Here is a 26,232-nt window from a genome sequence, read left to right on the forward strand (position 1 = left end):
GAGAAGCTGCAGGCTGAGTGCCCCTTCCCTGTCATCACCAGAGGCCACCACAATCAGTCTGGTCAATCACTCCAACAACCAAAGGGTTGTTTGCAAGAGAGAGAAGGAAACGAAGGAAAATCAGACAAACAGGTGTTGGACTAGATTGGTTGACAGATCCAAAGGTGTGATCCAGAGGTGCCAAAAAGATGCATAAGACCAAGGCAAGCAGGGCCCTGGGCACAGGTGGGATCAAATCTCCTTTAACATTTAAAATTTGCATGGCACAGGGCCAAGCCTTTTAATCTGTACCTCAGTTTCTCCATCAAGAAATGGTGATAAAATCTGCCTTGCAAGGTCGAAAAGAAATGGTGAACATGCCCTGTCCAGTGCACATTAGTTTCCTTCTAGAAAGCCACTCTAGGAAAGAGCCAGCAATTCTGACCCTGGCAGGCACACACAGCCAGCCCTGCCTTGTGAAAGCATGTTCCTCCCACCCTCTCCCTCGCTGCCTCACCCTGTCCTTTCTTTCTGGCTTTTCCCCAGAAGGCCCCAGGGCTCCTAGGCCAACTGCCAAACCACAGGACACCGTGATTGGCTTTCAGGGACCCTTTCTCTCCCTCACCCCTCATCAGCCCCTTCCAACACCATCCCCCATGCAGTTGTGCTCAGGGCTCCCTCCCTGGAGGGTAAGGCCCCGTGGCCGTACAGTTATGCCAGCACTTGCAGGGGGATTCATCTGAAACCACCATCAACAGTCTGTGTTTATTTGGGGCATGCACAGGAGCCAAGGGCTATGAATGGAGCTACATTCCAGAACTCTCGATGATTCCCATCAGGCTATGTCAATCAGGCCCTTTACCTGGAAGGAAGCTAGGCTTTCTCTTACAATTCCTCAAAAAGGGGACCACACACTAGCTGCAGCCTGGAATTCTTTTCACTCACTGACAATGGAGCACAATCCCGTGCCTTATCAAAGATGGAAACTATGGAACAATGAGAAATGGTGGCACCAAATCTTACGTATCCACAGTTGCAAGGGATGGGAAGGCTTCTTCATTTTAAGCTGTTTAATGTTTCAACTTTTTTTTGAAGTATAACCTACACAGAGAAGTGTGCAAAGTTTAAAGGCAGAGCTGGGAGTGGGTGGCCAGGCCAGAATCAACGCTTGCACTGGGCTCTGACTTTTTCAGCTGCCCTGTGCAGCCTCTTTTAGCACAAGAATGGAGAATATAGCTTAGTAACTTATTCGTGTGGCCATTACCACCAGCCTGAGCCAGAGGCAGCTCCCACCAGCTCGGGAGAGCGTACAGAGCTCCCATCTCCGCATTCAGAGTCCTCGCACTGGGACTTGAAGTCAGCACCAAAGATGAAAGTGTTTACACCACAGAAACCAGGACTTCTGTCCCCTGGAGAGATCATTGTTAGATTTATCAACATTTATCAACAAATCCCTACTAGCCAACCCCCTAAACTGTGAACAAAATTGAAGAAAGTTTTTGATTCACCAGGGCTTAATCAATCCCTTCAATTTCTCAGGAAAAAAAAAAAATCCATTCCCCAGCATCCTCAGAGCACGCAGTGTGGACTATCTTCCTTCTGGAAACACTCCGACATTGAACTGCTATACCTCACCCTTTCTCTTTTCTGTTTTCTGTTAAATGATTGCTGCCCTTTCTTCAAGTGTGTGTGTGTGTGTGTGTGTGTGTGTGTGTGCGTGTGTGTGTGTGTGTGTGATTCCCCAGAGAGACATCAAGGCGGATGATGTGCAAACCCCACCTTGTCTTGGCAGGACAGCTCCAAAGCCTCCAACAGCATCCATGGCCCCCTGGATGCAGACACTTCCCAACGCTGTCCCTCTGTCAGCTGGCTGCTCCTACCCCTATGCCTTTCTCAATTCGTTGCATGCAAGTTCTGACCACAGACTGCCCTGGGGACCAATCAGAGACCTATGACCTTGGGGCAGCAGGCAAGAAGAACCAAGGGACAGCCCCCTCACAACCCTGGCTCTCAGGCCCTCCCCTGTTGCTGGGCAGTGTGGGTCAAATGATGGGTCCACCCCTTCTCATTCGGTGGATTGGTTTCTAGGCACATGATGTTCCTTTCTGCAGCTTGGCTGCATAGGGAAACTTTTTTTTTTTTTTTTCACCCAAACGAGAGGGGGTGGGCCGAAACACTGAAGCAATCTTTTAAAGACTCTCCACCTGACCTCTGTCTGAACATATAATTAATCTCCAGAAAAAGCAGCTCACTGATGGGTCCAGGCTGTGCCTTGCAGATCGGGGGCCGGGAACGGAGCCTGTGGATTTATGAGGTGACGTCAGTTCAGAGACCAGCAGGCAGGGCTTGAGCTCTGTTTTACACACTCCCCGATTGTTTTAACGGGTCTGCTCTTGAAGGACTCCAAATCTCTCCCCGAGCTAAGCTTTATTAAAATGGCAAAGATGGAGAGGAATGCTTTTCCTGAGAAATCAGCTTATTTAGGCTCTGCTTTCTCCCCTCTCCCCCTGACTACAGGCAAGTGCTCCTGGAGGGAAGGAGGAAGAACTGAGAAGTGCAGGCAGGTACATGCTTAAGGCCTTAAACTCTCACATTGTGTTAACAGCTATTCATGGGTTGGGCTTGAAAGAAATGGATGGATTCTCGATCTGACCAATTTAAATAATGCCTGAGAGAGAGCTAAGGGGAGGATTTATGGCCTTAGTAACTAAAAGACACACCAGAGTTTAGCCTGGAGGCTGGGCCTCTGCACTCGGCCAATCAGAGTGCAATTCAGAGGACCAGAGAAAACTTGGTTTAAGAAATGAAGGGGGTGCGGCTCTGTGACTTGGGGGGAGGCAAAGCTTTTGTCCTTGAAATAAGACCAGAGAGAGAGTGAAGGCCTTGAAGTAGAAAGTATACTTCCACTTTACGTTTATTACATGTATCATGTGTCTGCTTGTTACATACACACGTATGTGTATGATACACACGCACATCGCATACCCGGTCTCTCTGTATGTAGACTAGATGTATACACATCTTTCTCTAAAACTAAAGAAATGTCAAGGCAGACTTATGTATATTTAGAATTTCAGAAACATATGTTAATTATTGAGGTGAAAAGCCTGGAAGGCAGGAAATACTTCATTTATGGGAACAGAATAAAGATAATTGTTGCAATTTAGCAAGATTTTTGAGAGATGGTGACAGTAAAGGAATAATAGCAGGGAAAAGGAGAGGAGTTAGTTGAAAAGTGAGAGATGGGTGCATTAGGAGTGAGTGCATGTATGTGTGTGTGCGTGCGCGTGTGTGTTGGACACACTTATAATGGGGCAGCAGCCAATGAAGGAATGGGAAAGGCAAGGAAATGTCTGGAACATTATGCCTCAGCCCCAACAACCCTCCTATATTTATATCAGATCTACAAAAGGTCGATCAACCTAGCTAAGATTTAACAGGACAAATAAGTGACAAATCCAACCAGCTCAGTCTAGGTTAAATTGAATTTGAATTCAATCATTTTTTATTCTAAGAACCATCTCTTTCCACTATTTCATATTCTAGTGGCAACTACTATGCAGTCAACACTGAGTATGACAGATGCAAAGGTCTCTAGGGCTAGAACCAAGAAAGGTTGGGAGGATAATTTGGATGAGACTTTTGTCATCTCAGTCTTTGTAAAGTGAATCTCTTGATGGCTTGGCCCAACTGCTTTGGCACCCCTCTCTGTCCTCACTGCTCTATAGGCCCTCTTAGGAACCTCTCTCAAGGTCAAAGAGGACAACCTTTCAAGACAGAGAAGGACTAGGCTTTGGAGGCCTGAAGAACAGAGGCCATGACTGCTTCACTTAATGTCTGCTACTCCAGCATTGTGTCTGGCACAGGTAAGACTTTAGGAAATCTTTTATAGAATCGAACATGTCTCTGCCATGTGGAAAGCATAGCAAGATAAGGCCTGCCTTCTAGAATTTCATAATCTAAATAAAACTGGATTTCCACCCAGGGAGAGACGACTAGAAATAACATGATATATCATCAAATTGAGAGACTTTGAGAGGAGCATATATCAAATAGAAAGAACCCTGACAGATAAAATCAGATTTTTTTTCTTTCTTTAGCCCAAAGGCCATATCATCTCAGAGTTAAGGCAGCCTCTTTGAAGAAAATTTCATGTTCTTGGCATAGGCTCCAGATTCATTCTTCAAACTATTTTTCATAACCCCACCCACACATGGGGTTATGAGGGAGAGTACACAGCTGATGCCTTCAAGGAACTTAGAGTCTAGTGAGAAAACAGATATATAAATACTGCCACAAGGAGTAGCTTGATAAAATAATTGAGCTGTATGTACATACAGGTTAAATGGCAGAAGAAATAAGTAATTCTGCCTCCAAACATTAGGAAAGGCTTAACAGACAAGATCACACTTAAACCAAGACTTGATGGAACTTCCCCTGGGAAAGGGGCTCTACTGGTAGAGGACGCTGTGTGCAATGACGCAGAAGGGCAGAGAATCTGATACCCTGAGATAATTGTTTAAGTGTCAAACCTGGAATTAAGAGGTAAATAACACCATGGAGGCATAAAGGGACTTGATCACCAATGGCCTTGTGAGTCATGCAAAGAACACATTTTTATCCTGTAGGGGAAAGAATAGGAGTCTTTGGGAACTCTTCATCAGCAGGGTGACATGATGAGACTTGCGGGTCATGATGAGAAGTCAGTCATTGTATATTGTCTGCTCAGTGGCTGCAAACAAGAAGTAGTTTGGATGAGTTTCCCCCAGGTCTTCCACCATGCCTTCTGGCCTTAGTAATGACATCTTGAGCATAATTTCCTGGTGGCCAGTTTGGGGTCATTTTCAGTTATTGAAATGCTCCAATTTAAAGCTATAATCTCATATTCCATTTAAGGATTTCCTCTCTCCTCTTTGTGATTAAAGGAACCAGAAGAGGGGTTCCTGCCCCAGGCCAACCTATCCCTCTTCCTATCCAAGGCTCTAGCCTGTGCCAGATGTCGGAAGACAGAGAAAATAAGAGCATCTTGTTTAAGTAGTAGTCTCTGTTGTAGTTGTCTTTCCCATGGCCATTTGTGCCTTTCTCACCAATGTGGCTGATAGTTGATGCCTTCCGTCGGCTGACACTCCAGTACTTCCTCTTCACCCCTTCAGAGGAAGGAGATTCATATCAGTTGTCCAGTTTAGAGAGATTGGTCTCCAGCTTCTTATTTCCAAACAGCACTTTCCCTTACCTGCTCGATGTCACCACCTATTGCTGCTGGGAGCCAGGGCACATTGGTCACCCTCCCTGAGTGGAAGAGAGCAGAAAAGACAGCCAAACAGCAGGTATGTAGCTCCATTCTGTGGTGGACACTTGACCCAAAGAAATCTCATGTCTCGGGAACCCTGGGTGGCTCAGCGGTTTAGCGCCTGCCTTTGGCCCCGGGGCGCGATCCTGGAGACCCAGGATCGAATCCCACGTCGGGCTCCCAGTGCATGGAGCCTGCTTCTCCCTCTGCCTCTGTCTCTGCCTCTCTCTCTCTCTGTGTGTGTGACTATCATAAATAAATAAAAATTAAAAAAAAAATTAAAAAAAAAAAAAAGAAATCTCATGTCTCCATGGCAACATAAAAGGAAGGAGGGCAGATTCTCTTCTTCTCCATCCAGTCTTCTTTTTCCCTGCTGGAGGTGAAGGTGGGGGTTGAAGAGAGATGCATGCAAGGAAGTTTGTCAACTTCATCAAGTGTGCTACCCAAGAAACCTCTAATGAGAGACTGGAATCCCAGGCTTTATTTCTTGGAGCATCCAGAGTCTCAAAGAGATGTTGTCTTGGTAGCTCTGTCACTTGGCCTAGGAAAGAGGCCAGTCCCCATCCAGTTGATAAGTCACTGAAATGATGATTCCTCCCTTGACTTCTCCCTTGTCTTATATAGATTTGGGGCCAAAAGGGGAAAGGGAGGAGTGTTGAGATATTGGAGGTAAGTGGGCTAGAAGTGAGATGACAGGGAAAGTTCCTGTTTCATAGCATCTACTTGGAGGTAATGTAGAAAATAGATAGAAGCATGTTCTAGCCATTGTCCAGCTCAGAGATGGTGGGAACAAGAACTAGGAAAGTGAGGAGAGACAGGAAGTAATGGGAAGTAAAGGGAAGAAATTCTTAACCCTTGACCCTAGATGAGGTTGCATATATTAAAACCAGAGCTAAAAGTAGCTGCCAGATCACAAAGTGCATAGAAGTAGGGTGACATAGGATAAAGGCAACAAAAGGAGTGTGTATGCACCATATCAACAAATGTGGTGGGGCAAGGAATGTACTAGAACTAAGAAGCCACTTCTATCTGATAAGGATGTACTTAGTGATGTTACTAAAAGGACAAGCCTCTTCTAAGGGTTTTAAGAACACCCAAGTAACACTGTGAGGGAATCTAACTAAGTATATCATTTTTCAAAACTGCATTCTTCAATGCTGAATACTGGTGCCTGATTCCCCTGGATTCAGCAGGGGAGGTCATGTTTAATAAAAATAAAGCCAGTACTGATCGATTTAGTATCTCAAGACCCGAGTGTGCCTGAATCTACCCTTTCCTAAACTCATACTCCCTTGGTAAGGAATTTTCTTGCATTTAAAAATATGTAGGGTAGGGATGTCACTTAAGAAAAAAAAATACATAGACATAGTCAAATTTTCCTGAATCTGCCCAGGTGTTTGATTTCAGGTTCTGTGTTTGCAGAATATTGCCACCCACCTACCTGCCTAGAATGAATATTCATGCTCTCTTTTTGCAAAAAGTCAATTATTTCTAGTTTTGCTGTCAAGATGGTAGCTAAATTGGTATTTGATATTCGATCCCATAGCACAGTACCTGGCACCGCTGTGGGTGAAGCAGAGTACAGAGCCTGGTCTCAAATACTCTCTATTATTATTGGACCAGACCTCTGCTAACACAGGGGTATAGAGTCCCTCTCTCCCACCCAGCCTCTGCTAACCACATGGTCTAAGTCCTTGAGCATGTCAGAGAAGGGGCTTGGTGGAAGGGCTCAGATAATGTGTTTATTCTTTCCCAGACACCCTCCTCCCATCCTCAGCTTCAAATCCATTTATCTCCCCCTGTAAAGTGCTTATTGACAGAGAACTTGAGTGCTCAGAATGGTGCCAGCTGAAGACGGGCCTCTCCAAACAGAGCAGTCATGCTTTCCCTTGATCTCCCCAGGCTGAATCCAAAGCAGTCGTGTTTCTGTCTCAGCCTCAAGGATTAGCTCAGGGACTCCCCCTCCTCCCACCACCAACCGCTTTCTTGGGTCGTTGATTTTTCAGAGAGAAATGCCTGCGGTAGAGGCATGAAATAGCACTGCTCAGCCTCAAGAAAGGGTTTGCAAGCTCATTCAGCCAGAAAGTAATTTTACTGGGTCTCCCAGAGAGCAGCTGCTCCACCTACATTTGCAAACACTCTCTTACATGCATTTTGTGTTTTTAAGTCTCCAATTCTGACTCTTTTGTTAGGTTAAGAGTATGAGTTTCCAAGTATGCAACAAAGAAAGTCCAGCTTAGCACATGCTTTTGAGCTGAATGCCTGGTTTCATGTAGACTGCAGCCTGATTTCTCTTGGGTCCCTTCTACCCTAGCCAGATACTCATTAAATGATCTGGGATGGTTAAAGTCTGTCATCAGACTGGATTAGGAACAATCTCCCTTCTATAGAACAGCAGGACCAAGTGACCTCCAGCTTCACGTTCCCCTGAATGTTACCATCAAGCAGAATCTTCATTCAGTGAAAAAAAAATCCAGCAGCAGCTACTATTAGTAAGGCATTGTGCGAGAGTCCCATGGTTATACAAAACAACCCCACCTTGAGGAGCTCAAAATCTAGAAAAGACGCCAAGAAGCTCAATGTGGCCTTTTGTTCATAGATGAGGCAGAGATCTGGATTCAAACTCAGATCCTGTCACTTACCGGGCTATCTTGAGAAAGTCACTTAACCTCTCTATATCTCAGTTTTCTCATCTGAAATGTGACTGATAATCATTAATTGTCAATATAATTGACAATATACAGAAAAATACTATGAAGATGAGGCCCCATTTATTCTGACAGATGTATAAGGAATGGGGATATACCTATATCATATATAGGTAGGAAGCTAAGTAATAATAGGCAATGAAAACCTGAACTATATAATTACTATTACTGTACTATTACTATACTACATTAATTACTATACTACTGGGGATCCCTGGGTGGCTCAGCGGTTTAGCGCCTGCCATAGGCTCAGGGCATGATCCTGGAGTCCCCGGATCAAGTCCCGCATCAGGCTCCCAGCGTGGAGCCTGCTTCTCCCTCTGCCTCTCTCTCTCTCTCTCTCTCTCTGTCTCTCTGTCTCTCATGAATAAATAAATAAATAAAATCTTTTAAAAAATAATAATAATTACTATACTACTATTATTACTATACTAATTCCTATGCCATACAAATTACTATACTATTACTATACTATACTGTTTCTATACTATATTAATTACAAAACTATTACTATTAATATACTATAGTGGGCAGCCCGGGTGGCTCAGCGGTTTAGCTCCTGCCTTTGGCCCAAGGCCTGATCCTGGAGTCCCAGGATCGAGTCCCACATCAGGCTCCCTGCATGGAGACTGCTTCTCCCCCCACCTGTGTCTCTGCTTCTCTCTCTCTCTCTCTCTGTGTCTCTCATGAATAAATAAATAAAATCTTAAAAAATATACATATACATATATATTTACTATAGTATACTATACATATACTATATTACTATAGTATATAGTAATATAGTAATAAATAAATAATAAATCTGAGCTATTATATATATGTATATATACTATAGTAATGTGAAGAGAGAGAGGCCCACCAACTTAAAGAGATATTGTAGTAGTAAAATCAACAGGTTTTGACACCCATTAGATAGAATAGACAGTTGAAAAGGAGTGAAAGCCAATCCCCAGGGTTGAGTCTTGGCAAGTTGGAATGATAGGATCATTACTATTAATTAGGAAGTCAGAAAGACAAACTTGTTTGTGGAAGAGTGTGACAAACTTGATGCTTACCATGCTGAGTTTGAGGTGCTATCAGAACGTCCTGATTGGGACACCTACCTGGCAGCTGGAAATTACATTCAAGGGAAAAGATGAATTTTGGAGATACAAACTTAAAAGTCATCAGCAAAGAGGCATAGCTGAGAGCTTGGATTAAGATGCCCAGACAAAAGGTGAATATAAAATCTTAGACTAGGTGTGCATGTAGGGTTCTGGTCACTTGTCATTCTGTAGCTATCAAAAGGAGAGAGAAGAGTCCCTTTCTTCAAAGACAATGCATCAACTAGCCTATCAACCTAAGTATCTCAGAAGCTATTATGAATGTCATGGTGAATTGATTTATTAAACCATCATTCGTTGATTTTTCTCTTCAGTGAAATGAATCACATCAATTCACATGAAGTCTGGTCAACCCAGAGTGAGAAGATTAAACTGTCTCTAGAAAGGACGAATACCCACCATTTGCTTCAACGTGGATGGAACTGGATGGTATTATGCTGAGTGAAGTAAGTCAATCAGAGAAGGACAATCATCATATGGTGTCACTCATACGGGGAATATAGGAAATAGTGAAAGGGATTATAGGGGAAAGGAGAGAAAATGAGTATGAAAAATTAGAGAGGGTGACAAAACATGGAGACTCCTAACTCTGGGAAATGAATAAGTGGTAGTGGAAGGGGAGGCAGGTGGGAGGATGGGGTGACTGGGTGACAGGCACTGAGGGGGCACTTGACAGGATGAGCACCAGGTGTTACACTATATGTTGGCAAATTGAACTTCAATATAAAATATGCATATTTAAATAAACAAACAAACAAACAAACAAATTGTCTCTAAATAGGAAAGCTTAAAGGGATCCCTGGGTGGCACAGCAGTTTGGAGCCTGCCTTTGGCCCAGGGCGCGATCCTGGAGACCTGGGATCGAATCCCACATCGGGCTCCCGGTGCATGGAGCCTGCTTCTCCCTCTGCCTGTGTCTCTGCCTCTCTCTCTCTGTGACTATCATAAATAAATAAATTTAAAAAAATAAATAAATAGGAAAGCTTAGGACCAGATGCTGAAGTGGAGCTAGAAAGTCCAGCAATACTCAAGTCCAAGGTAGCTAGTCTGGTCACCTCTCTCCAGTGTGCTCCACTAATGACCTTGATGCCTGGAATGTTAGAGTCCTTTAACATTCAGGGTCCATCATCTGGCCTAGAAGTCTTTATCAGAACTGCTCTTCTCACCTGTTCAACCATGCCAATCCACACTGGTTCTGGGCCTCTGAAAGAAGTATCTTCAAATTCCTGAATTATTGTCATGACTCCAACCTGTTTTTCCATTTTCCCCTCTCCTTTGGTCAACTCAACAAATTCCCTGTTTCCTCTCAGTGTTACCTGATTAACATTGTTTTATATTAGTGACACTCTTTGATGTTACTCAAGCCCACCTCCTGTCATGCCCTTGTTCTAAAAGCCTCAAGAGTTCCTTATTGCCCAATCTCTTTATGTAAACTCTTCACCTTGGCATTCAAAATCTTCCCCAATATTACTTACTCTCAACTACCTGTGATTTATATTCCAGCCAAACAGGACCCTTGGTGATTCTTAAACTTCATCCACATGTCCATACTTGAGACCAGTGCTGAGTCCCAAACTGAAATCCAATCCACACTTCATGAAGCAGGTGGTTTTTACACCCACATCTTGAAATCTATTTCTATTCCCTGAGCTAGACATAAACTACTCTAGGATCCAGTAGAATGAAGGGGCCAAACGCTTGAATTCTAAAAATGAACTGTACCGTTCAAATCCCAACTATACTATTAGCTGACTGTGTGACCACAAGCAAGTCACTTTGCACTCTACATCTGTTTCCTGATCTGGGAAATGGGGAATATTAATCAGATATTAAATGAGATGATACATATTTAATCTGGCACATGGAATCCTATAAGCATGCAGCAAATCTGAGCTATTATAGCAGATGCTGTTGATAGCCCACCCATAACCCCCTGGTATTCATCTCTACAGTCTCAAGGCTGTTTATGGAAAACATCTGTGACTCTGTGTAGTCATGAGAACATGCTCAGCCCTCACATAGGATGGAATAGAAGTATCTGAGATCTAATCCCCTGAGAAGCAGCTCTCAACCGATGACAGATGGAGAATTAGTAGATGAATATGCCTTGTTTAGAATAACTCTGAAGCATATTCTAGATAGAGAGAGTATGGTGTCTATATTGCCTCAGAGTTCCCAACCAGACTGTAATGCCAGTTGCCCTTAATGGTAGCTAGCTTATATGTACCTTTAACAGTTTTCTTCCTTCTTTGTCTTACTCTCTACTGTTCCACATTTGTTTCCTGGGATCCTCTCCCAAATAAACCTAAAGGACACTTGAATTCTTATCTCAGGGTCAGCTTCAGGAGGAATCTAAAACCATGACAGCTCTTACCATTGGAGATGACTTCTGAACCCACCAATGAACTTTGTTTGCTTTGGTCTTCTGGTCATTAGAATTTACCTTCATTAGACCTGGAATCCAATCAAAAAATTAAGGAGGGTGCAAACAACTCTAAATTCCCATGCACCCTTCACACAGAAGTTATTTCAGTCTACATTTGGAGAACAAAGAATAAAGGGAGATTCAGAAGTTGTTTAATGAATATAAAAATAGAACAAGAACAACTGATGGTCACTACAAGTGTTTGACAAACTTTTGTGGTCTGACACACCCTTCCTCATAAGGATGGACCTACCTGAGTACAACTGCAGCCACTCATGATCCACATCTCTCTACTTCTCCCCGTGAGGTCAGGACTCCCCACCCTCCTTCAGCTAGATCCTATTGGGCCCTCATCATTACCTCATCGCATTTTCTCCTCCCAATGTACTTGCGTAACCTTTTAATTTTCCAAATATGGAAAATATTTTATAGGGATTACATTTTAGGCAGGCTCCTTCCTGAAGACCTATAAATTCTCACTCTAATCTTATTAGCACATTCCTCAGATCTCACTGTGGGGTGGGTGACTTTCAGGAGACTTTTCTGTAGCTGACTAATCCAGCCATGGGGTGTGGTTTCTATTAACAGCCAGTCAGGGAAATCTTCTTTCCTAAACTTCTGTCTTGACCCCTTCCTGAACTCTGCCTCCTAGATCTTGGGGTTTGTGTTATGTGGAAGACAAATTCTAGGAATCAGTGAACTGTGAACTAGAGCTCTCAGATTATCAACAAGTAAAGAAGAATTACTCTCAGAAGGCTTCATAAGATTTGTGATCATGAACTTGGGAATTGCTAGAGCCTTCACGCTACCAGCAATACCTTTCAAAAGTATCCTTTTACAGTAGTGTTTCTCAAAGGGTGATCCGTGGACCAACTATACTAGAAGGGCTTCTGGTGCTGCTTAAAATGCAGATTTCTGGTCCAGCTCAGCACACTGAATCACAGTCTCCCGTGAAGGTTCTGCCATTTGCATTTTTTATGAGCTCCACATTGTTAAGGTGACCAATTCATCCCAGTTTTCCCAGGACTGTTCTAATCTTAGTGTTCACAATCCCATGAACTTTTTTGGCCCTGGGACAGTTGGTCACCCTGTGGGCGCATCTTTTGCACACTGAATTTTTAAGCTTCTTACTGACTGCAAGGTAAGCCATGATGACACAGTTGCTACTTTTACTTGGTAGAAGTCTCTGAGCCCTTGAGGTGGCTTTAATCCACTGTGATATTGGAGTGTGGGATCTTGGTGAGAAACCTCTGTGAAGGCATGAGTATGAGGAGACCTACAGGGTTTGTTTCACTACTTGCCCTTTCTTTTGAACCTCAGTTGCTGAGAGTTGAGCTTGGTCATGAGTTCTCAGTTAACCATTTTCTTCTGTGTCTGCAAGGCCCCACTCTGGATTTATGCAGTTATTTATACTCACTTTTCCTCCACTCTCCATGCCCAGTAGGCACACATTGCCATGAATTGGTATATACCCTTGAGTTTGTTGTATCCTTAAAAAACATGTATGCTTTTTTTAAGGCTTCCTCTGTATTTTAATTTGCACAAATTGCAAATTAAACTACAGACTTCATCCCAATTCTTACCCTTTTTTGTTAAGTACTGTATTTAATACCGTGTGGTCCTTTACTTTGTCACTTCCTCTGGTGAGCAGCTCCTAAAGTGGCTCTAGCCTGTTGGTACTCATGCCCTGTGCAATCACCTCATCTGACATGTGAGCCAGACCTAGTGACCTGATCCTAATAAACAGAATGTGGCAAAAGTGATGGATATCACTTACAAGATTGTTACAGCTCCATCTTCCTCTCTTGCTTTCTTATTTTGTTCACTCTGATGGAAGCCAGCTGAAATGTTGAGAGCTGCCTTCTACAGAGGCCCAAATGGAAGCCTCTTTCCTGCTAACAACTAGCAAAGAATTGAGGTCCTCAGTTCAATAGCACAAAAAACTGAATCTTGCCAACAGCTTGTGAGTGACTTTGGAAGTAAACTTTCCCCCAGTCCAGTCAAGCCTTGAGATGACTAAAGCTCTGGATTTCACTTTATTGCCCTTTTATGAGAGGTCCTAAGCCAAAGAACCCAACTTGGCTATACTGGCCCTGGACCCATAGAGACTACAAAATAATAAATATTTGTTGCTTTAAGATCCTAAATTTTGAGTAATTTGTTACCCAGCAATAGATAGCTGATACACTTCTAATCATTGCTCAGTATCCATACTATGCTTCTACCACACGAACTTGTCCATTTCCTAAAGATGGACATCTAACTGAATCTAATTCCCATTATTACAAACACTACCACTATGAAAATCTGGAGCAAGATCCTCTTCTGTACCTGTATGAGTAGTTCCTTGGGAGGTATATGCACAGTAGGGCTACTAGGAAAGACCCAGAGACTAGAAAAATCTTTAGAGCAATACTTTCAATTTCTTCAATTCCTAAATTATTTTGCATAGTTTTAAGATATTTTTTCCCTGAAACATTTTGTTCTATAGGTGTATAGTCCTTGGGGAAAATAAAGAGACCCCCCCGCCACATGCACACACCCTGATTAATGGATATTTTACACGTGGAATGATGGGTCAAGGAAGAGTCACAGTAGTCTGTGGAAAAACCTGGACTGCTGGTGTTTTGTCTTAAAAAGACACTCAGGTATGTTGCTCCTTTTGTGACCCAGGCTGACTAATTCATGCTGGGCTTCAGACATGAGGGTCTAGGAGTAGGAGGGAGGGCTCGTTCAAAGCTGAGTGGACACATCTATAACCATTAAAACAATGTTTCTCTGTTTAGATTTAGTAAATGGTCTCAAGTTCCTGGAAATGTGTGCAGAGACCCTGTGGCCAAGAGAAGATCTATCATTTTATTCTTTAGAGTAGGCTGAAATATATTTGGAAGTCATCGGACTGTGGCTGTCCTACATCAAAAGGCATTTCATAACAAAACATCATCATGCCCCATTTATAGAAATAGCATGCTGTGTTTTGGCTGCTGTGGGCAAATAAAATATGTTCTTGTAACATAAACAGCCTCACCTTACTTCTAAAACTAAAGGGCCATAAAAGATTTATTTAAACAGGCTTTTGACATATAGAGACACATATAAAACATGTTAAATATATACATATATATTCATACATACATGCGTGGATGGATGGGTAGATAGCATACACAGGAGATATTGTCATAAATGGACTTTGAAACATGATAGATAATATTGGGAGAGAGAATAGCAGAGTCAAAAGGGACTCTGTAAAAATGTAGTCCATGCACCTTATTTTACAAAGGAAGAAACAGGTCCAGAAGAAGTGACATGTCCAAGGCCTATGGCATGCCAGAGGCAATGTAAAAAAGAACCTAAGCATCCAACTGCTCATTAGTGCCATCCCATACACTCACAATTAACATAAATTTAAATCATTTGAAAATTGAAAATGAGTTTTGTTTTGTTTTTAATTTCTCTTGAATTTACCGATGGTGAAATTTCCAACAAATGGATAATGCTCAGGTAGATAAAGCATGTGTTGATTTTAAAATATATCCACAAATTCTTGATATTTCCCCTTCTATTTGTGTGAACTGGATTTAGTAACTCATGCCTACAGACCAGAATATGGCAGAAATGACAGTCTATGGCTCCTGAGACTCGATCATAAGTGAAGCAGCATCCTCCTTATTCTGCCTTGACCACTCCCTCTGGGGGCATCACCTGCCAAGACTGGCCCTCTACCTCCATGTGATGAGGACCTGAGGCCTCCAATCCATAACTGTGTGAGTGCGCCATCTTGGAATCAGATTCCCCAGCTTTGGTCAAGCCTTCAGATGACTGCAGCCCCAGCTCCTATCTTGACCACAACTTCATAAAGGATCTCAAGCCAGAACCATCCAGCCAAGTCCGTCTCAAATTCCCAACACACAGAAATTCTGATAAAAGTTTTGCGTTTTAAGCCACTAAGTTTAATGTGTCATACAATAGGCAGGTAGTACTGAGCATTAACCTGCCCCCCGCCTTAAATTATCGTCATGAAAACAGCTACCTATTTTATTAAAGGGTAAACCTAGCCTATTGGAGAACATTCTTTCTACCAAGACCTGAGCACTTGAGATTCAACAAGAAGAAGATACAAAAGTAAGGGCTTTCTGGCTTCCCACTGACTACCTGTGTCTGGTCTGCAGCTTAATAACCCTGGTCGTTTTATCAGAGCAACCCTGCACGTGACTGACAAGTCAAGAAAGGTAACCCTTCTCAGGGCCTCACTCTGGAGACTTTGGGAAAATATTTTAGATTTAGACCACATTAAAATATTCATAAGACCTGAATTTTAGTTCGAGCTCCACCCAGATCTTGGATGTGTCACCTTAGCAAAATTCTTTTCCCTTTGTAATTCTCAAGTTTGAGCTTTCTCAATAAAGGAACAATTATTAAGGTCCCTTCTTGTTCCCTCATATTGGCTAGTTAATGCATTATTAAAAGACCCCAGCCAATAGTTGGCCAGTGTGCCAGGAATTGAGCATAGTTTGACTAGTCTCCAAACCTCATAATTTTCCTGTGAAGGTGACTTGTCTTGTGAATTCCTCCATAAAACAAGAAGCCTGAAGATGCTGGCTACCGTTAAATGACTCATGGATGATTCTCTCTGCTTTACCAGAATTTGTAGTCTGCTTTCCTTCATCTTCTTCCTGCCTTCCCTTAACTCTGTCTGCATATTAAGTCTTTTCGGCATGGGCTCATCAGTGACATTAAATGGAAAAAAACTGCTAAGTAAATACATACCTGTGGAACTGTGGAAAGATGATGTTACTCAAGAAGACTGAACTTTAAGCCAGATGCCTAGAGGTATATCGACTTACCCTTGCCACTCACTGGCTGTGTAGTAGATAAGTCATCTCACTCATCTTGACCTCAACCCCTTCTTCATTAAGAAAATTTTAATAAAAATTATAATAGTCAATATTTATTGACCACATTTAAACAGTATGTTAAGTTGCATGTGTTGACCTTAACACAGCTTTGTGACGGGAGAATTATTATCTTCCCTATTTTACAGGTGAGGAAACTAAAGCTCAGAGCAGGTAAGTGGTGGAACCAGGATTCAAATCCAAGCTATTAACTACCACAGTCATAGTAACTCTGAATCCATCTAATCATAAATTAGAACTATCTGAGTGCTAGGATTTAGAAGACATGCCATACGTGGAGGGCTGATGGGATAAGTCTGCCAGTTATTTATACAAGGAACCATGGAGTGGAGTTAGTGTCAGGTCACATGTGTTTGCTTTCAGGACACAGACTCACCAGTTCTAGAGGAAAGAATGTCTCGCCCCAGAAGATTCCCTTTCCTTGATGGAAGTCACTGTGATTTTGTGGGACCAGTAAAAGAGCAAACAAAACAAAACAAAACAAAACAAAAAGGCTGGAATATTAGCATGCAGGGCATCTGTAGAATTGGTGCCAGGGTCTTCATTTGTAACGGATGAGGAGGATGCCCCACCATAGACAGCAATGACTTTGACATTGGATACTGGCAAGAATTAAATGCCTCCAGCAGACATCAGTGACAGAGTTTCAGTAGCAATGGGAGTCATTACCCCAAATGAGCCAGAGTGGGAAAAGATAAAAGCACCAGATGTCACACGGTAGCCCTGAGGACTGCCTTGCAGATCACATAATGGACACTCTCTGCTCTGAGGCTACTGATGAGACACCAAGGGAGACAGACACTCAAGGCTGCTTTAAAGAAATTTGAGAGGGAGCTGGAAGTCCCGCAGAACACAAGTGTAGTTTTCTGGAGAAGTTCTGTATTTGCTCTTGGGATCCTATTTTCATCCTCAGGCTTGGGTGGTCTGAAAAATGTAGGTTACTGATCCAATGAGAGGGTGGCCCTCCACATTGCTCTATAGAGGTCTTTGCACTTTTGCCTTATGATGCCCAGAATTACCGAATATCAAACCGGATGGACCCAAGTACTGGGGCTGGCTGAAGACTGTGCAGGCCCACGGGTGCATCTTGACAGGATTTCTGTTCTACATGGCTGCCTTTGGGAATAGCTGGTGCTGAACTACAGTTATCCCTAATTGAGTGGTTCCAGTGGTACTTGGCCAGAAAAGTGAATAATTTCTCTAACTAGCCACAGTTCTCTCCTGGGAAAGATGTCTGTTCTAAGGCAGAGGCATTGTTTCCCCACTGACAGCTGGAAAGTGCAGCTTCTCTGGGGATAAGGGGTTTGCAGCCATCTTACTGAGGTGAGTGCCTATAGGGGAGAGGATGGGTGAGATGTGGTGAAGGACCACATTCCTCCTTCCAGGAAAAGGGGCTGGAGCCCTTCTGAGACTTGCTCTCTGCTGGGAAGGGGCTGGTTGAACCATCTGACTCCACCTTTTGCTTGGAAATGGAGAGCATCTCACCCCAGAGGAAGGAGGGAAGAGCCAAGGGATAGGGCTGCAGGGCATATTCCTCCCCTTCCTTCCCAAGCTGAAAGAAAAGCTGTCTTTAATTAGGATGGGAAAGGAGATTCAAAACATCTGGCGGGAAAAGCGCTTGTTCTAGAGGGCCTTGGAAGGGGAGGAGGGTGAGAAGAAGGGCGGCTGGGTGGGAGGTGAAGGCTTCCGGACCACGGGCCTGCTACAGTCCTCCAGGTCCGTCACTTCTTCCCCTTCACCTCTACTTCGTGTCCTTGTCAGGCTGAGGCCTGTGGCTGCCTCCTGCCCCAGGCTCAAGGGAGAAGTAACAGCAGCCCAACCCCAGCAGCGCAGCCCACAACTTTCTGGGGGTGCATGGGTAATTCTCACAATAGCACAGACCACCCACTGAGTGGGTACCCAGAGTTCACAGCCTCTAGCATTCAGGCAGCTAATCAGCTTGGGTTTGCCTGTGGAAAGCCTCCTTCCTTCTTAATCTCAAATCAATCAATCTGCCTTCTTCCTCCCTCTTTAAAACACTCCCAGGCTCCCACTTCCTCTAGGAAGACTTCCTGGATTCTCTCAAGCAGAAACTGCACGTGCCTCCTTCCAGACCACAAACAACACGTCAGTGCTATGAAGTTTCTGTTCTTGTATGGTTGCTTGCTCCAACTTTGGGTGGCCCGCCCTCCCCACCCGAGGCAGAGCTGATGACCGAGAGACATTGGAGTCGCAGAATTAGCTTTGGCTAATTCCCTGGAAATGGACCTCCTATTCCTAAGGCCCCAGGTTTTGAGTCACAAGACACCAAAACCTAAAGGCTCCTTAAAGATTACCTACTGGATAGGATTTACTACATTCCCCAAGAGGTCACTGCCCACGGAGATTCTAATCAAGATTCCCCCTGGGGGTGCATGGATTGGGTCTGGATATGGGGCCAGGAAATGTCCTTTCCATTTTCTCCGTTACTGACAAAGCAGAGCGATAGGCTGAGCAGGAGCTGAGTTGTCCCCAGGAACTGTGCAACCATGGTCCGAGGACCTGTTTTTCATCAGCCTCTTTCGTTAGAACATGGAGGTCATTTCCAGTTTATAGTTTGTATTGAACATCCAGACCCTACAGAGTCCTTTGTTTCAGGGGCGGTGTATTCTCCATCCCACTTCAAGCCACAGAGTCATGTGCCATGTCCCAAAGGAGCAGCCATTCAAAAGCACGTGCTAAAGCTTCGTTTATGCCCTACACACAACTATGGCATCTGAGGCTTCCAGCCAAGATGAGAGTAATAAGTTAATTAAAATTTTTAAGCCTTAGCTGGCTCATGTAAAGGAATGTAAAGTTGTAGCATCACAGACTTTTAGAACTGAAAGTGATTTTAAACATTGAGATCGATTTTTGTTTCACACATTAAGAAAGGACAGTCCAGAGAAGTTACACGACTTGAACAAGTTCATACATCCAACTAGGGTACCTAGATGCTAGTTCTTCCCCTACAATGACTCCTGACCATGTGCTGTTTCTGTGATATGTGGGGGTCAGAAAAGATACTAAAAGACCCTAGGCATGGAAAAATAATTAACGAGACTTCCAAAATAAAGAACACCAACTTAAAAAGACAAGACTTAGAAGTTTTACTGCAATAAAAGTTTTTTACCTTAGATGTTTTGATTGCAAAATTCTTGAAAGGTTATCAGAGGTGAACTTGTTTATTTTTTGGCTATTTCATGCTTAGCTGATGCCTATAGTGAATGTTCTATCTTGCCAATTGAGTAGATAACCCACGATGACCTATGCCGTATATTTTGAGGGTGAGCACATTTCACTAGCGAGGGCCCCACACTCTCATTTTCCCTTTGGTTTTCCTGAGAGGGCTCTGAGGAGGAGGAGAAATCTTAGGAGTTGTAGAAGGACTGGAGAGGGGGCACGGGGCCAGGATCAACCAGACAAGTAGGATACAGTAACATGTTGGTAACAGCAGCTCCTGGTCACTAGATACTTGTGCTATGGCCTCCTTGGGGACCTAGAGAAGAATAGAAGCCTATTGACTTCTCTGCCCTATTGCTAGCCAGGAACCCAACCCAAAGAAGAGCCAAAGAGATGAGGCTGAGCACTCTGGGAAATGGGATAATTTTAGATTCAGAAACTGGGTGGGGATGATATGTGAGGGTGTGGGGATCTGGGAGGGGAGCCCCTGAAGATTCAAGGCTAAACACTGGGGCCTAAGGTGCTCTAGGAATATATAAGTGGGAGACTTTATAGGTCCCATGAGACAGGCATAACTAGGGGCAGTGGTGATAGGCACAGGCGTATGAACATCTGGGAAAAACAGAATAGATCTTTCCAGTTTAGCAAATTCACATATTTACTCCCTCCAATCTCTTCCTTCAAATCGAAGCAGAATTTCCCTGTTTGCATAATGCTTTTACACAGATCCTTTTAGTACTGCAAGGTGACTTGATAGACCCTAAGAATTGAGGAAGACAGACCCAATAAAAAGGGACATAAGTGACGGACCATACCATTCAGAACCATAGGCATCACTTGCTCCTCTAGGTAAAACTGGCTTTAAAAATGGGATTTCATCTTTCTTTCAGCATTTTGGAGGTGAATTTTTCTTCTTCCAAATCATTTCAGTATGAAGATTTGCTTGCTTAAAGTGTCCAGAAAGATAACTGGAGAAATTCAAAATAGTATTCAAAAAATTTTGAAGGCTGGTCTCATGGTCCAGGTATGAGTGCAACCTGGTATTCTTTAATTCTGTCACTGGGAAGTTACAGCTAACAAATTTTAGGTTCTTCCCCACTCCCAATTCTACAATAGTGAAAGCCCACAGGCATGTACTGGTATGGAGCCAACTGGTGCTTTTATAGCTTTGAAAAGAGCTGACAATAAAGAGATGAGATGTAGAAATAAAGAAAATTCTTCCCTGGGAAAATAAACAAATCCCTTTTATTAGTTCTTTTTTAATTTAGATGATCAATGCTAATCAGATCAAGTTTATTTCAAGGCCTAGAGAATCACAAATTATCAGGCTCAGAGTGATGATGCCATTTGTGGAATACCGAGCAAAGCCTGAAAAGTCAGGGCCATATTCTGCTTGGGGAGGGGGAAAGAGAATGTGGGCAAGAGGAGGAAGGGACCCCCATTTTCCTGTTTCCTTTAGCAATAAAAACCAAAAAATCGTTGAGGCACCCATCTTGGGCTGGTGAAAACTGAGGCTAATCCCAGGTGGATTAAGTAGCCAGGAGTCAAGGAAATTTCTAGTCCAATGACTGTTTGACAGGTAAGGGATTGGAACTCTGAAGTCACTGGATTGACCACACCTATTCATATAGAGCCAGGAATTGGACCACCTGTTTGAGCTCACCTCTCGGTGACCTCCCCATCTAACCTGGCTCCCCAGAGCCACATCTGGAGCCCAGCTGAGCTCAGATGCTGGAAGGGTTTATCACACCCATCCTTCTCCAATTGCCAGAGGTGTCAGGGGAGGGATAATCACCAAGGCAACAGAGGGATTTCCCCACCACCACCACTTCCATCTCCTGGGTCACCCTTTCAGATGAAGAACATATGGAGAATGAGGTTGAGGTTTTCTAAGAGGATACTATTCATCCATCTCTTTAGGATTTCAGAGACCACCCTGATACTACTATCCAGTGATCCTACCAGAAAGTAGACACATCGAGAACTGGGACCTTTTCTATCTTGTTCAAACTGCATTTCCACTGCCTCACCCATGTCTGGCAAAAGTGGGAATTTGGTACTTGTTAAGTGAACATGGGAACAGAGGAACAATGCCCCTTGGGGTACAATTTTCCTGGAAATGTTCATGCTCTGCATCCATCAGCTTTCTTTATTCCACCTCCCACTCTCCTTTTCTTAATCAAGGCCTCCCTCCTCATTATATCTGGAAGGCAGAGAGCATGTTTAAGACTGGGGTGGGGGGTGGAGGGGCTCTGCACAGGATTGCACTCATTTCCAAGTGTATTGGCCTACTTAGAGCTTGGAGCACCATAACAAAATACCATGGGCTGAATGCCTTAAATAACAGAATTAATTTTCTCATAGTTCTGGAGGCTGAAAGTCCAAAGTAAAGAGGCTCATGTTGCTGGGTTCTGGTGACACCTCTCTCCTAGGCTTGTAGATAGCCAACTTTCACTGTGTCCTCGTTCAGCCTTTTCTGTGCAAGCACAGAGAGAAAGAGAGATGGAGACAGAGACAGAGAGAGATATATCTGGTGTCTTTCCTCCTTCTTATAAGAACACCAGTCTATTGGATTAGGGCCCCACCCTTATTGCCTCATTTCACCTTCATTGTCTCCTTAAAGGACCTAACCCCAAATGCAGTCACACTGAGACTGAGAATTTCAACCTATTTTGAATGAATTTTAGAGGGATACAATTCAGTCCTCAATACAATTCAGACAAGAGGAATCCTGCCCCGGAGTCCCACACTTTAGAGGACAATACTGCATAGCCTCCTCTGGTTGAACCTCTCTTCAGAGCATGAAAAATCTGTAAGATCATGGGATCATGCCCACCCATAACTGATTCTCTACCTTCTATACCATGTTCTGGGGACATAGGACCCCAGAATTTCCTTCCCAAGGGAGGGCCATGCCTCTCACTTGGGAGTGGCTAAGGGGCAGCTCTTTGTGGGGAACAGAAACATAGCTTGGAACTGTTGAGCTGGGGTGTCCATACCTATGCCTGCAAGGTATGGGAAGGAGTCTGGGTAGGAAACAGAAAGCAGGTAATCCAGGAGCCAGGATCCAGGATCTGGGGCTGAGGGCTACTTGTCACCATATTGTGGCAAGGTCCTCTGAGGAGTTTGAGAGTTCTACCCAAACCTGGCCTTCCAGCTTCAGTGTTCTTTAAAGAACTTAAAAGGCCTTGTACTGTTGGGGCTGGTGGGTTAGGATACCTTGTGGACAGAGTTTGCCAGTCTTGGACTTGAGTAGGGTGAATAAAAAGCTTGAGACCACTATTCTCAGGCCCTTCTGAAGGCATCTGGATGGTGGGGATTAGAGAGGGACAGTAGGGAAGGGGTCAGTGAAGCCTCTAACAAGAGATAAAAGAGTCCCCTGGTCCCCTCCTTCTACCCATATGTAAACAAACTTACACACAGAATACAGGTATTTTCCTATGGATTTCCCAATTAATTGGAAAGGAGGCTAAGGCTGTAAGTATGAGTATTGTCATTACAAAGGCCTATTTTTTGAGACAGAAAGATAGTATATATTTATTAATGCTTTCTTAGCTTCATGCATAGCTTTAGATACTTAGATGTGATATGTGAGCCTCCATTTGTCCTCTTCCCCTGACATTGCAAATACTATGAGAGGGCCTAAACTCATGTCCCAGTTTTGCCGTAAGACGGTTCCAGTTTATGACTGGTGTCCCTCAGTTTTACTAATACCACCACATTTTCCCTCTCAAAAGTGTCCTGGTTTAGAACAATAAATGCAATGCCCCCACCACCCCAACTAAGAAAGACAACACTCACACAGAAGTTGGGGAATAGACCAGTAACGGGATGGTCTAGAAGCATGAAATAGTCAGTCCAACCCGGAGTTGCCTGCAGGGTATATAAGACTTACAAGACATGATTCCCCCAAGGAGTTTGCTGATTATGCATAGGACACAAGACTTACGCTTTGCTTTCTCTGGAGAACAATACAAGGAAGTGCACAGATGGCGTTGAGTGCTTAATTAACCAGGGCCCAAATATATGGTGCAGATGATGAAAGAAATATGACTTTGTCCACGGAATTCTCCAAACCAAAGTTTCCGGGCTGGAGCCTAGAAAATGATGGGACACTAGTTCAACCAAAGGAAGAATAATGCCAAAAAAACAAAAATATTTATGTATATTTAAAGCAATAAACAAAAGAAGCTCATGGAACTTCCTTAGCAGCTCCCAGAGCCCTGGGTCAAGCTCTGGGCAAAGGTTGGGGGCATTTTCTTTTCCAGCATCCAAGTTCTTACTTCCAATTAGCACTCCTGTCACATCACTTCCTGAGGACAAGGAGTGTGCAGAAGACCGAAAACAAGTGAAGACCATATGGGCAGCTGCAGTGACCTAGCTCCTACCCCTGTGGTCCCTCAACTCCCTTCTCCAGATGCTGAGGTCTATATGTCTTGAACTCATTAAGTCTCTGCAGCTCCATCACCTTTATGGCACCTTGCTCCACATGTTGTTTTTCTTTCTCACGAAGCACCTGCCATATGGACACATCCACCTTGTAGTTGGCTTCCCAAATCCAAATTTGTAGGGAGCTCCAAGATCATCCCTCTCTTCTTATGCCACTCCCAAGGGTAATTCCTATTGAGGTTTCATTGTTTTAGTGATGTTTAATATTAAATATTTAAGATATTTCATTACTTCAAATATTTAATACTTTAAAAAAGAGATAAAAATATTCTCGTAAAAATAAAAATGTGCAAAAGAAAACACAGTAAAAACTCTTATCTACCAAGCTTCTTTCTAGTTTTGTGAGTTTTCTTCCAGAGACATTTGTTTTTCCCTTTTTTCTTCTTTCTAATCTTCTCCAGTTGCCCTTTAAACACACACAAACACACAAATGGGAACAGAGAAGAACATATTGTTCTGCATTTTGTTGTTTTTAAATAATTTTTCTTAATTTTAGGATAGTTTTAAATTTATAGAAAAGTGCCGGTCAGGTATTTCATAGAATGTCCTTCAGCTGGGACTTCTCTGAAGATCTTCTCATGTTTAGGGTGGGGATATGAATTTGGGGAGGAAGGCTACAGAAATCAGATCATGGAGATCAAGTGCCATTTTCATATGAAAAGTACACACCATCAATATGACTTAGCACTCTTGATGTTAACCTTGATCAGATCACCTGGCTGATGATGATCACCTGGCAGATTTCTCTGCCATAAATTTACACATTTTCCTCCCTTTCCTTCTGGTGCTATTTGGAAAGATGTCACTCTATACCTCCTCCTTGAGGACCAAGTATCTGAATAAATTACTTGGAATTCTACACAGGTGATTTATCTCTTTTCCCACATTTATTTATTTATTCAGTCATTTATTTATAGCAGTACAGACCCATGGATATTTCTTTTATAGTTTGTATTATAATCTGTATTAGTCAGCTCAGGCTGCCATAACAAAATGCAGTACACTGGGTGGCTTAAACAGCAGAAATTTATTTTCTCACAGCTCTGGAGGCTGGAAAGCCCAGGTCAAGGTGTTGGCTGGCTCAGGTTCTGGTGAGAGCAAACTTCCTGGCTAGCAGAGATCCGCCTTCACTGTGTCCTCATTTTAGAGACAGAACAAGCTCCTTCAGGGTTCTTCTAAAGACACAAATCCTATCAGATCAGGGCCCCACCTGTATGGCCCCATCTAACCTTAATTACTTCTGAAAGACCCTATTTCCAAATACAGGTATACTGAGAGGTAGGTCGCTAAATTATGAATTGACATAATTCAGGCCATAACATAATCTAGTACTACTTTATTTATTTTGCTCCTCAAATTATTCCAATTTGGACCACTGAGAACTCTTTCAGTTGACACCTGTGTTCCTTTGATATAATCTTTATTTTTATTTCATTTCTTGTTTAAATTCAATTAGCCAACATAAAGTACATACTTGATTTCAGATTTAGTGTGCAATGATCTATCAGTTAACACCCAGTGCTCATCACATCACATACTTTCCTTTTTTTAAATTGAGGCTTTTATTTTTTTTATTTTTTTAAATTGGAGTTTAACTTGCCAACATATAGCATAACACCCAGTGCTCATCCCGTCAAGTTCCCCCCTCAGTGCGCATCACCCAGTCACCCTAACCCTCCACCCACCTCCCTTTCCACTACCCCTTGTTCGTTTCCCAGAGTTAGGAGTCTCTCATGTTCCGTCACCCTCTCTGATATTTCCCACTCGTTTTTCTCTCCTTTCCCCTTTATTCCGTTTCACTATTTTTTATATTCCCCAAATGAATGAGACCATATAATGTTTGTCTTTCTCCGATTGACTTACTTCACTCAGCATCATACCCTCCAGTTCTATCCACGTTGAAGCAAATGGTGGGTATTTGTCGTTTCTAATGGCTGAGGAATATTCCATTGTATATACGTAGACCACAGCTTCTTTACCCATTCTTTCCGTAATGCCCATCACCAAACCATCTTATCATTGGGTGGTCTTCTGAGCACTTCCTTAATTTGCACGTTGCTTTCTTCATCTAATAATCCATTTTAGAAATTATCCTCTATTAAAATCTTTCTCATTTAACTTAGAGTTATGGAGAATGCTAGTGAACAACCATTTAACTAATCAGTCTCTTATTAATGGATAC

At 43.1% G+C, this 26,232-nt stretch overlaps 1 long non-coding RNA gene across 1 annotated transcript; it reads left to right on the forward strand.

The window, feature by feature from the left end:
* Positions 1-2,288: 2,288 nt before the first annotated feature.
* On the forward strand, positions 2,289-14,604 carry LOC111094379. The gene is made up of 6 exons (XR_005384984.1): positions 2,289-2,543; positions 3,708-3,845; positions 5,200-5,306; positions 9,398-9,529; positions 14,000-14,156; positions 14,295-14,604. It is a non-coding gene; the product is annotated as an uncharacterized LOC111094379 (long non-coding RNA).
* Positions 14,605-26,232: the final 11,628 nt, after the last annotated feature.

Source organism: Canis lupus, chromosome 37 (genome assembly GCF_011100685.1).
Source record: "Canis lupus familiaris isolate Mischka breed German Shepherd chromosome 37, alternate assembly UU_Cfam_GSD_1.0, whole genome shotgun sequence".
In the NCBI taxonomy this organism is placed as follows: Eukaryota; Metazoa; Chordata; class Mammalia; order Carnivora; family Canidae; genus Canis; species Canis lupus.